This window comes from Triticum urartu, chromosome 3A (assembly GCF_056163025.1).
Source record: "Triticum urartu cultivar PI428250 chromosome 3A, HENAU_Tu73, whole genome shotgun sequence".
Classification (NCBI taxonomy): Eukaryota; Viridiplantae; Streptophyta; class Magnoliopsida; order Poales; family Poaceae; genus Triticum; species Triticum urartu.
In genome coordinates, this window is record NC_141875.1 from 148,315,404 (window position 1) to 148,326,400 (window position 10,997).

Sequence of the window (10,997 nt, forward strand, 5' to 3'; positions counted from 1 at the left end):
ATTTTGCTAACTCATGAGCAACTGAATTTGCTTCATGGTGGCAGTGCTCGAACCAGACTTGAACTAAATCGCGTGACATGTAGTAACACTCATCAATCACTGCTGCAGCCGGACCAGCAAATAAGCCACCATCTTGCATTGCTTGTATCACATCGCTATTATCTAAATTAATCACCAATCTTGAGCATCCAAAGCTTTGCGTCAGGTTGAGACCGAATCGAAGTGCAAGGGCTTCAGCCATGAAAACATCCATGCATTCACCTGCTACATTATTCCCTGCTGCCAAGAATTTTCCTGAGCTATCCCGAAGTACAGCACCCACCGTGCCATGAAGAGAGTTAGGGTCAAAGCAGGCATCAACATTAAGTTTTACTGTCCCGGCAGGTGGACGCACCGAGGGGTGTTTATGAATTTTTGCTTTTGGGTTAGAAGCTGTAGTGAAGTTTGCTGCAAGGCCTCGAATTGCTGAGACAATCTCAACCGGTTGTTTAGTCTGCTCCTTGTGAACAAGCTTCCTTCGCTCCCACCACAAGTACCACGAGGCGATAGCCACAAGGACGTTTGATTTCTCCTGTCCCAGCACCATTGTTTCACTAGTTGGAAGATCCAATAGATGTTCGAGAATAGCCTCACCTGCATGGTCGACAGCACATGCACAAGAAATCATTTCATCCAGTCCCAATTCTAACCAAACTTGTTTCGCTTTTCGGCATTGGAATAACATGTGTTTAACACTCTCGCGCCCTTCACAAGCTGGGCATTTTGTGTCCACTTTCATATGCCTATCAGCCGGTGTCTGTTCGTTCTAATCTTGTCATGCATGCGTTTAATTATAAGTTTTGTATCATTGTATGCTACTGTGTAGTTTTTGTCAGCATAGCATCATGGTGACGTAATTAAGTAGCTTTGTGTCAGCCTCACGAGTCACGTGCAGAAATGCTATTTCTACTGGAAAAAGGTTTTAAATCGCGTCACCCGGTCGCTGCGCCCTCTGATGAGCCATCGTGATTTCCCTTCCACGCGCTGTGTTCACACCGAGATGACTGGGTGTATTTCCCTTGGGAATAAGGCGTTTACGTTCGTTCGCGTTTCATCCACAGCGCCAATCTCGACCGTTCGAGCATGCAGCGGGATCCCAACCAACCGGACCCACAGCCCATGTGCCATTTCGAGAAAATTACACGATAGTACCACATTTAGGACGGTGTTGGCAAATTGATATCGGTTTTCAAAATTTTTACGAGGTTCATGTGACAGACTTTTTTTCGGTTAGCAATTTCAACGACCGAATTGGACTCCATTGCAAGTTTTCGTCGAATTCGACAAATAAATAAAATAAGCAAAATAAAAAAACCCTTGCTTTATACGTAATCACGTAAATGCCTTTTATTTTGCAGAAAAAGGTTCATGTGACAGACTTTTTTTTTCTGTTAGCAATTTCAACGACCGGCCGAATTGGACTCCATTGCAAGTTTTTGTCGAATTCGACAAATAAATAAAATAAGCAAAATTTTCCGACCTGTCGCACGCTGTAGCCGCGCGCTGGCCACCTCGCCGCAACGACGCTCCTTGCAGAATGCAGGCAAGACTTATTTTGTACTCTTCTCTGACATGCTGGGCCGGCGGTTGAGCCCAGCGACACTACGCGCGCTAACTTACTGTTTTTTTATAATCATGGTATTAATACATTTTATTTTTGCAATTACTTATTAGTATTTTTTTGAGACTAGAACACATGCACAGTCAACATTTTATGTGTCTTCACTCAGGACTACTAGCATGCACAATTATCGTGTATCCTCGTTATATTATTCAAATACAAAACTATTAAAAAATATGCTTGACACACAGTTTTTTTAGTTACTCGTATATTGATTGTATTTAAAATATGTTCAACGTATATTACCAAAATTCCATTATATTTAGTAAGTTTATTAAAAGTCTAAGAGTAAAACCAACCCAGTGAATGAGAAAATATGAAGAAAAAAGAAAAAAAAACTAAGCTTAGATATTCATATATACAACTGAATCGGACTGGTTTGAAAGTTTCTATCAAATTGGAGAATTAAATAAAAGAACTAAAAAAGTTGACAACATGTACTCAAAAGAATTGTGTGATCATAATAAATTTTAGAAATGCATTAAAATTGTTCAAATTTTATTAGACAAATGGGCCCACAGCCCATGTGCCATTTCGAGAAAATTAAACGATAGTACCACATTTAGGACGGTGTTGGCAAATTTATATCAGTTTTCAAAATTTTTACGAGGTTCATGTGACAGACTTTTTTTCTGTTAGCAATTTCAACGACTGAATTGGACTCCATTGCAAGTTTTCGTCGAATTCGACAAATAAATAAAATAAGCAAAATAAAAAACCCCCTTGCTTTATACGTAATCACGTAAATGCCTTTTATTTTGCGGAAAAAGGTTCATGTGACAGACTTTTTTTCTGTTACCAATTTCAACAACCGACCGAATTGGACTCCATTGCAAGTTATCGTCGAATTCGACAAATAAATAAAACTAGTACATATGCCCGTGCGTTTCAACGGGAAAAAAAGTCGCAAAACCTGCTCCACATGCCACTGCACGACACTTCTTATATCAAGCTCTGACAATTGTCGAAATAAGGTTGCCCTCATCTTTAGTAATTATGATTATAATCTACAGAACTTCCCCGTCCTACCAAAGAAAAAACTTCAATCTTGTCAAATAGGCAGCACAACGTTCATGAGTATGTGTGCTTGACTTCTGAAAATCCATACCAGCAAAACTATCATCACAATCATGTCAATCAGGGTTACCACACCGCGCTCTGAACCATGAGTATAAGTAAAAAACTTTTAAATTTCTAAAGAAATATGAGTTCAGGTGTCATCACTAAATAAACTTATTGGCATGAAGGATATGTCCAAGTCCCAGGAGCACAACGAATGAAGCTATTGGTTGATGCTTCAAACCATGCCATGTTATGAGCTCTGATGAAATAATTATAGACTAACTTGGTACATCTTCAATGGAAAAAAAAATTAAGGAATAAAAGCGTGCAAGAATATTAAAGTACATATGTGCCAAAAGTTCTAAATTTATGTCTTGTGAACATATATTATTCACGAACTGAGAATCACAAATGACTGCAAGCACAATCAAATCTGATACTATTCTAACCTAAATAATACATGAGTACGAATCAAAAGATACTTATTTAGGCTTCAAAGTTAAAGCCAGAAAGAAGTAACCTGTTAATGTGTGTTATGAACTGAGGACACCAATCAAATATGATACTATTCTGACCTAAATAATACATGAGTACACATAGTGAAAAACTTATCAAGCCACTTGAGTTGAAGTAGCCTCTGTGGCTTGTCAGTGTGGATCGAGGCTATTGCACATGAAAAATGCCATGCTCTACTTGTCTAGTAATTAACCATCTGCTGGAACCAAACCCTAGCATCAACCATGAGATTAACCAAATATCACTCACAACCATGAGATTAGTAAAAAGATTCCTAGACCATGTATGCGCAATCGTCCTCTGATGTAGAGACGCAACTTGCAATTTTTTTCCTAGTTCGTGTATCACTTAAGCAATTCATGGTGATAGACACTCACAATGGCCCGAAGCACAGTATAATCTCAAGCACCAATGGTCCACAATAGTTTTCAGTACTGCAAATCCTTGTAGTCTACTGGCTTCACTTAAATGGGACAGCGTGCCTTGCACTCAGCTGATGTATTTATACCGATGTATTTATACTTGCACATGCATAGCTGCCTGGTCGAACTTTGCAGAACTATCACTTATTAGTCACTCCACCATAAGAAATACATTACCAGCTTAACACCTTGGCATGTTTAGAATTTCAATGAAGGAAGATTGAATAGCCATATAAATCTGGAAACAATTAGGACCGTGTCTTGTGATGTTGTTAGCTAAATAACTCAAGAAAAAAATGTTTAGAATACACTCCAAAATTCAGTTAACAATAGCCTAACTGAATTTTCTGTTTATGAATTTATACACTCACTTTATATTCAGTTTATAAATTAACAGTAGCTTCAAAATTAAGTATCATTCACATGGATCAACTATTATTTTATTTTGTGGAGGATAAAGTTCAAATCATGAATAATGGCATTACAAGTGAACTTGGCACAATTACACATGTCCTGAACCTCATAGAATCTGACACTAGCAAGTCTTCATTGGCATGCAAGTACTATTTTCACATTGTCATGACAGGAACAATTAATTTGACATGTATCATTGGTACTGCTAAAACATTTCATTCATGTTTCAACAAATTTGGTGAAGACCACTTCATATGTATTTTGCATATATGAATTATCTCCTGTTGATTTCTAATATGTTAGTTCTTTCAGTTCTAGTCCTCCTATCTTTAATTCGTGGCTGCTGGACTACCTGCAGGACAACGAGTTCATCTGCGGCAGCTATCGCTGTGAGCAGTCCGTCCGCGACGCGCTCCGCAACGTCTTCGCCGGGCACAATGAGATCCTCAATGTCTGGAAGTAAGTCGCCGGCCATCTGTTTCCTGATGATTTTTCTTTCTAGCTCAATGTGATCGGATCTGACTAGTACATTCAGATTTACTCTTGTTTTCTTTTCAAATAGTACTAGTAGTCTATATTCCAGCTGTGCGACTACCTGTAGCCACTTGAACCGATGAGAATTCTTCAAGCCTACCTATAGCCACTTGAACAAATGTCTATCTCAGATCTGCTCATCTAAAAAATCCAAGTGGAGTAGTATACTGGTAGTATAGTATAATAATATTATCAAAAGGTAAATGCCCTGATTATTTAGCACTGTCAGATAAATACTCGTCGAAAGTGGGCTCCTATCAAAATTCATTTCCATTATAGTCTTACTCATACAATATTCACGCCATGTTATTCTGGAAATATATGCTCATATCTAGTTCTGCATAAAAAATGACAGTATTGACATGTTATAAATAGTTTGTTTGTGTTTGTGTTTATTTTGTTACATTTTGAGGGATAAAGTGAAGAAAAAGAAGAAAAGATTACTAGAAGATTAGTTTTAGGATTTTCTTTTATTTCCTTGCAATTTTCCTTTTATTGGATACTTGTAAAGACATTGTAATATTCTTACTATAATAAAAATTATGATTCTATTTCATTTTTTGTTTTTAAATTATTTTTCCTTATAGGTTGTTTTCTGTAAATTTAGATTTTTTTTTGTTTTCCAAATACATTACTAGTGGCGCATTTAAGCCCTTATTAGTGGTGCACCTTCCTTTATTACTAGTGGCACACCTATAAGGTTATTAGTGGCGCACCTGGAGGGAATACCAGTGGAGCACCGAATGGTATACTAATGGCGCACCACATTAGTATATAATACTAGTGGCGTAGTACTAGTGGCGCACCAGTAGTGCGCCATTAGTAGGTAAAACTGGTGCGCCACTAGTAGGCCTTTTCCTAGTAGTGGAAAAGGCAACTCTGAATTGCTCAAAAATAATAATGAAACTCCTATTTGCTTGAGACAAACAGAAAATACCTTAAGAGGGAGGTGGCAAAGATCAGAATTTAGTAAAGGACACCGATGACAGTAGTTGCTTCCTCTTCGTCAAATATCCCCCCATGTATTCCTTGGGACCGTCAAAAGAATGCAATAGTGGAGCGTTACAAATCAATCGGTTCGATCTAACTCAAACAACACCTCATGGATCCCTTCAAACCAATACAAAGTTGAAGCCCTCGGACTGGCCGTGGCGAATTCTGACGATGTAGCAGGGCAAGCCTCAAAACGTGTCGCTAGCGAACGAGCCACCAATTCTGCTGGATGACGCGTCCCAATTAGAAATCGTGCGAGAGCTGGATGCCTCTCCATCCACGGCCACAACATCTCTTGCGGACTTGTATGTACGTCTGGATCCTGAGGTTACGCTTGCGCCTACGTCCGTGCTGCGATGATAGACGCAAACCACCACACGCCATGGGTGGAGAAGGAGCGCCCTCTGCTCGCCCGCGTTGCCGTCCCTGAAGGACAAGCCGCTTTCCTCGGCGACGGCGAGGCCCAGGCCGCCAGGTTTTGATATCGCGTTGACCGACTCAGATGCAAGGCAAAGGAGAGGGCAAGTAGAGGATCGGGGATTGGGGCTGATATGGTTTATGCGGATGCAAGGGGAAGAGGAGGAGTCCGACCCGTTCTGGCTTTCGAGCTTGTTTTTTTAGGGGATCCTGCTCTTATTATTGCTTATATTACGGGTGGAGGAGGCCCAGCCGAAGCCCAATTAGATGTCGTGGTCCAGGTCAGAAGCCTAAAGTCAGTAGCGCGCAAAGAAGAATAGTACCACCTCGTAGGAAAACGAGAAAAAAGAGGATGACGATGAACCCGACAAATTCAAACCGTGCTTTATTATTACTAGCAAAAAACCCATGCGTTGCAACGGGATACAAATTTTAACTTATTAATTCCTCTAGAAAGGATGAACATATTAACTCTGCATCCTTTGAATAGTAATGCTTAATTTGTGTGATGCTTGAATTGGATGGTGAACAACAAAAACTCACCTCATCTCTCATTTTTCCTAATGTCTATCCTCTGCTAGTTTCATGAAGATGACCTCTTTGAATACTCTACATAGTACCTGTAGAAAGCAAATAATATTAGTTTTGGAGAACAATAGTTGGGTAAATAAAATATGATGCTATTATTTTCATTACAGAGTGATGTGCCAATGGAAAGTACCCATATGCATGTCTTTACTCTTAGCAATCTCATGCCACGATTGCATCCGCAATCTAGGGAGAACTTTTCTCAGATAATGGGGAAAAAGAACAAACTATCAGATAAGATTTATTTTTCTCTTTGATGAATTTTTCGTAATAACGAAAAAACTATCGTAAGATCTCTTTTCCTGGTCTGATCAATTTTTGTAATAATGAAGCAACTATCAACTATTGGATGAAATGAATTACCCAAAAATATAGGGAGGATTATTTGAGTGAAGCTATAAGAAATGAATAAAATCATCCAGTAAGTTAGTCCACATGAAATCAATGAACATACTTCTCATGTCGCTGGCAAGTTACCTTTGATAAACTATAAACAAATAGTTATAGTTTTCTTGTCAAGAAAGACAAACAAAATCCATCAGAAGACGTTAACTTACCATGCAATTGTATGTTTGTGTATCTTGTCGACAGAAGGTCTTAGCAGCTGTCAAGTTTGGCAACTAAGCAGTGCCGAGTAATTTACTTCATAATTATGCACTCTGACAGGTAGCAACAGTAAGGTATTCCAGCGTTATTCCCTTTCGAATATAACGTTGTCGCCATCCCTTCCATCCGTCCTCTGATCTCTCTGTCCCTGGTGATCAACATTATTAGAATTCGGAATAGGACCAACAGTTTCTTACTTTACGGAACCTGCAGAAACCATGGAGCGACCAGCGGCACACCCACACACGCACACAAGCGGATTCCATCGCCATCAATTTTCTTGAATGGATAGATAGATAGTACACTACATCACTCAATACTAAAAAGTATTAGTGGTCTTCCGCTCTTCTTTGTTGAAGCCTTGTCTGAAGTACATCTAGCCCCCATCAACTCAAAGGGAAACAAAAGAAGAATTCATAATCGCGATTGCTGCTATCGATCACAGTCATGGCTCTTCACAAGCTTCTGCCGGTCTCCGTGCAACCGCCCTGTAGAGCTACTCCACCGCGGCCGCGCACTCCAACGGCGGCGCAGCGAGGGCAAAGGCCAAGCCGGTTGGCTACCTTGGCTGCCGGGATGATCGGGCTATCGTTGGCGCTGGGGTTGCACACGGTGCGCCAGCAGCTTGCAAAACATCCGCCTCGACAAGCTCGAGTTGAGATCGTGGGCTCGTGGCCTAGGTAGCGGACCTTGACCTCGTCCTCCATGACACCGAGCATTTTCATGGCAGCTCCATGTTCCAGATGGTCGCCCACGTCCGGGACGATCACTCTCTCGCCGGATCTTGGTATGGTGGCTGTGATGGATCCGTGGAGGTTGGATTTTTCTGCGGGGTGGGAGATGAGAGAAGAACGTGCGTGCTGGCTGACTTAGGAGCGGAGCACGTGTTCGGATCTGTCTTGTTTTTTATGGGCCTCTGATTCGTCTTCTAATCGGTCTCTTCGTTCGATTTGTTTGTTGGGCCAAACACATCGAAGCCCAATATACCGTAGGTCGCTTGTGTTCGATCTGAGCGGACGAAATTTCAATGAGAAGCAATAGTACCACCTTGGATGTAGAAAATAATATAGGTGAGAAAAATGAAAGCGTAAAATCACGGAAAGAAGTTTATTGTAACGGTGAACCCACGGAGTCAATCTGTGCTTTATTATTAGGGATAGACTAGCACTAGCACTAGCAAAAGGGCCCCTGCGTTGCAACGGGAAAAAAATCGAGTGACTACAAGACCTCACAGATCCACGTCCTCTATTTTGAGACGGCATCGCACCTGTGTCACCACTTAACCTTTTTTCCACCTCGTTGTCGATCGTCAGATTCTCCTCTGATCACAATGCGTTGAAACATTATCAATCTTGAGGCATTGATTTCGGCTGCGCACACCAGTCAATGAGCCACATCTATGCAAGATAATAATTAAAATTTGAAAACATTAGGTCCATCTATGTATCATAGTGAGAAGGAATTTGAATGAAGTGGGATCTCACCTTGGATACAGCGTCGTTGCCTTAGCTATGTCCATCTCTCTGAACGTTATTTGTGAAATATCCAAAGCAAACTTAAAATACCAGTGCATTAGCAACTGCAAGAATTAAAAAATTTCATTGACATATAATCTGCAACATTATCTGTATTCTCTATTTCCTATAAGCTAGTAGCGCACACACAATTTTTTTTGCCTCGTAATAAATTGTAGCTAGTAATTTCAGTGTGTATTAGTAATCAGCATGGTCCGCACTTGGAATTCTTGATTAGTAATCTGCCGCTATTCTCCCTTTCTTCCGCATCTTGAAGCCGTGTGTGTCCTTCTCCAGCCCATGAAATCGGCTGTCTGCACTTTGTTTGAATCTCATATGATTAGTAATCTGCTAGCGTAGCCACTCACCAACACAGATGAGGCGGGAGCACCAATCGATAATCGTGAGGCGATAGCGAGAGCATCGATAATACAGATGATTAGGACCCCACCCAACCCTGCATCCCCCTCTACACTTAACCTCAATCACGACACGGCAGCAGCCTGCCTCTGCTTGCCACCGCTGCTGCTGCTGCTTGCCATTGCAGCATTGCTCCCTGCCGCGTATTTTCCAATTGAAGAGCAGAAAATATTCAATTGGAGAGCAGAAAATATCTTGAGTGATGCTTTATTGAATCTTTGCTACGCTCTGAACCTTCCAACAAGTCATGGTTACAATGGAGGAACCCCATCGCATTGAGCCAGATGGAATTCGAAGAAACAATTGAGTGCTGCCAACAATTTAAGTGCTCACTATCCAGATGCGTGCATCAGTAACAAAACTTGTCTTGCTGAATTACTCCAAAATGCAACAAGAAGACCATCCTGAATGCGCAAACTGGAGGACATTTCCATTGCAACATCTCTGATTCTGCTCCTCTATGTACAAAACAGCACACAATTTGTGCTCTACGTACAAATCCTCTTTATCTCTCAACTGATATATAGAAAACATCAAACGGAAGCAAACATCTGCGGCTCCCCAACATCCAATTGTCATATTCCCCACCGCGTGATGCAGTCATCACCTGGCGATCGCATCCGCGTGGTTATCCTGGGATCTCCAGCTTGTGCTCCGGCTCCTCGGACCACGGGTGAAAACCGAGCTCCACTCCGACCTCAAGGATGGGTGTGTCCAAAGCAAGCAAACATGTTGTCGAACACGCATCTGCTGACTCTCCTCTGTGACGAACGGCTCCCTCTCGATGACCATGAGATCTTCCTCGGTGCAACACCATTGTTGAAACCCCCATCCACCTCAGTGTAGACAACCGGGAGGGGAGCTCCCTCTCGTCGGGGCCCTCCTGCCACCTGCGAACCTCCTAACAACAAAGCCTCCACCAGGGAGCCACCAAATCGTCAACCCAACCGTCGTCTCCTCCTCACTACCAGCCTCAGCCCCGGTGTTGCTGCCCTGGTCGTCGGTGGCACCGAGGTCACTGACCGGAGCAGGCACCACATCTGTGGGCAGCTTGTGCCGGCACACGGGACACGAGTTACGCAACGCGAGCAACGACAGGATGCAGTCCTGGTGGTACATGTCATGTGGTTGCAGGGCATCTCCCTAGCCTAGTCGCCCAGCTCGAAGGCCTCCTTGCAGACGACGCAGTGGGAGTCGGTGCCGACGTGGCAAGGGCAGGCGGCGATGACGACGGTGGGCATGGGCTCGACGGCGCCAAAGCCGCCGGCCTCGATCTGGGCGAGCTGCTTGAGGAACCGCTCGAATCCGGACCCCATGAGGAAGTCAAACATGGTCTCGGGCAGCGGGCGGAAGCCGGATCCGGCGCCGTCGTCGTAGAAGAGCTCGAAGCTGCTGGTGGCGCCGGGGGCCTCGTCGCAGGGTCACCCGAGGCGCCACGCCGGCTGCGGCGGGGCACGACCTCGTTGACCACGTGGGGGCGGAGGGCGCGACGGCCCGGCGCGGCCATCTTCTCCAGGAAGCCGCCGTCACAGCCGGGGTGGCAGGGAAGCTCGGGTCCTGGGAGCCGTCTTGGTCTCGCTGCTGCCATTGACCTCGTCCTCTCTCTCTCTCTCTCTCTCTCTCTCTCTCTCTCTCTCTCTCTCTCTCTCTCTCTCTCTCTCTCTCTCTCTCTCTCTCTCTCTCTCTCTCTCTCTCATCTACTCCGTCTCGCCCGACGCCATCGACCTCGTTCTCTCTTTCTGGTGGTCGTCAGCGCCGTCGGTGACGGCTGGCAGCATGGAGCTCGTCGCCCCCGTCCATGCATCTCAACTTTTGGTCCAGGCAGCGTGCGTATCCTTCATCTCGATATTT

General features: G+C 43.3%; 1 pseudogene; it reads right to left on the reverse strand.

Annotated features, from left to right (window-relative positions):
* Positions 1-9,749: 9,749 nt before the first annotated feature.
* LOC125546741 (E3 ubiquitin-protein ligase RDUF2-like) lies at positions 9,750-10,734 on the reverse strand (annotated as a pseudogene).
* Positions 10,735-10,997: the final 263 nt, after the last annotated feature.